Here is a 2,210-nt window from a genome sequence, read left to right as displayed (position 1 = left end):
CCGTGCCAGGTGTATTTAATGACTATCTATCTTTTCAGATTTCACACCCACGGAGCAGAAGATGAGAAACTGAGGGCGACAAAGGCTCGTGAAATTATGAGACACAACGGAGTCTAAAAGTTGACTATTGAGGGTGGAGGTAATAGAGGGGCAGATAAATGATAATGCTGGTGGTGAAGCTAAGAAGTGAAGATGACTCAAAAGTGCCTCGTTTGGAGAGGCATGACACCGTCTGGATTTATGGCTCTTGTTAAAGACATTCTGAATAAGACACAATGCTGAGTGATACATACTACTATTTAATTCCTAGGATTTCCTTGTAAATAAAGCGTATCTCCATTTATTAAATAAATAAAAGATTACATGAGTCTCCCAAGCTCACATAGTCCATATACCCTTGGGTTGGAAAGTTAGATTCCCCACCTCAAATCCTTGATATTACCGATCAGTTTCCCTATCTCTTCCCTGTTGATCTTGGGAAGGCATCAGGACAAGAAATTAGTGTTCTCCTACAGATAGACGAATTCAGAACTGGAATATGAAAAGCTGGACTAGTTTTCTCCCTTTAACAATACTAGAATTCTTTCCCTGCTATTACTACAATTCCCTTCTCTGGAATTTTTTTTTTTTTTTTTTTTTGTGATACGCGGGCCTCTCACTGTGGTGGCCTCTCCCGTTGCGGAGCACAGGCTCCGGACGCGCAGGCTCAGTGGCCATGGCTCATGGGCCCAGCCGCTCCGCGGCATGTGGGATCTTCCCGGACTGGGGCACGAACCCATGTTCCCCGCATCGGCAGGCAGACTCTCAACCACTGCGCCACCAGGGAAGCCCTGTTTATCGTTCTTGCTGAGGGTGACAGGATTAGAAACGAAATGTTGGGACCTCCCTGGCGGCCCAGTGGTTAAGACTTCACGCTTCCAATGCAGGGGGCACAGGTTCCATCCCCGGTCGGGGAACTAAGATCCCACATGCTGCGCAACAGGGCCAAAAAATAAAATACATAAAAATAAATTTTAAAAAAATATTTTAAAAAAAAGAATTTAAGGAAAAGTAATGAAATATAGTGTTTGCCTACCAAGATCAACAGTTTACAAATAGTTTATGCTCTAGACAGTAAGGATATTAAAAACAGATATCAGCCTGGCCGTCGCTCGCTCCCTGCTCCTGGCAGCCCTGAGGGAATGTGGGCCGGGGTCAGCCCCCAAGAGTAGGAGGTGCAGGGGGAACAGGTAAGGGACCCGGAGAGGGGTCCCCAGAGATGGCATGGGCGAGCGGACACGGCCTGTGGACCGCTCCCCAGGGGTCCCGGGGCAGAGATGGCAGCCCCCATGCCCCCCGCGGCATGGCGTTTGGCCACAGAAAATGGTCTGCGAGTCGAAGTGTGGCGGCGGCGCACGTGCAGCAAGAATCGGGAGAAGCAGGAGACAGCGAGGACAGGCCCAGGAGCAATGGCGTCCAAAGAGGAACAAGCAGTAAAACTCGCAACGTGGAACATGCCAACCAGGAGAATGAAAACGAGGATGAAAAGGGGCAAGATGCTTATAAAGGAGCGCCCGTGGCCCTTTGGAAGCTGGTGAATATTGTGCACCTAGAGGAAATCATAGGCGGTTCTGCATTAGGCAGCCCATCCTGCAGTGTAGACGGGACATGACTCAGAGTCTTAGAGAGCCACGGGTAAGGATGAGAGAAGAGAATATGGAAAGGATTGAGGAGGAGGTGAGGCAGCTGAGGGAAAAGCGGTGAGTCATAGTCTGCGGGCAATTAGCCCTGACCCCCCTCACCATGACCATCACGATGAGTTTTGCCTTATGCCTTGAATCCTGATTTTTCCCTGGAGTAGGGAGACACACTGTTTCCTAAACTTACATGTTTGTGACGTACTTTTGTTGTAAACCTTTTGGTGTTACTTGTTTCTTGTGGGTCTCCTATTACCAGCTTCTAACTGAATGTTGTGTTTCTGACCCAATCTGTAAGTTTCTATCAGCAGGAGAGTTTTACCTATTGCATGGAGAGATGTTCATTATATATTGTGAAGTCAACAAAGCAGTTTAAAAAAGCAAAAAAAAAAAAAAATCAGATACTAGAGAGCTATTTACCAAGCCATTTCCCTCTGCCGCCAGGACACACAGCTGGCTTTGTTTCCCTGGGGTGTGGCCATGTCACTGAGTTCAGGTCAATGGAATGTGGGAGTCATGAGACACATCACCTCC

At 47.8% G+C, this 2,210-nt stretch overlaps 1 pseudogene; it reads left to right on the top strand.

Annotated features, from left to right (window-relative positions):
- The first annotated feature begins 1,362 nt into the window (after positions 1-1,362).
- Positions 1,363-1,817, top strand: LOC132494056 (protein BEX1-like; annotated as a pseudogene).
- The last annotated feature ends 393 nt before the right edge of the window (positions 1,818-2,210 follow it).

This window comes from Mesoplodon densirostris, chromosome 7 (assembly GCF_025265405.1).
Source record: "Mesoplodon densirostris isolate mMesDen1 chromosome 7, mMesDen1 primary haplotype, whole genome shotgun sequence".
Classification (NCBI taxonomy): Eukaryota; Metazoa; Chordata; class Mammalia; order Artiodactyla; family Ziphiidae; genus Mesoplodon; species Mesoplodon densirostris.
The sequence above is the reverse complement of the archived record's forward strand: the minus strand, read 5'-3'. Positions and strand labels throughout refer to the sequence as shown.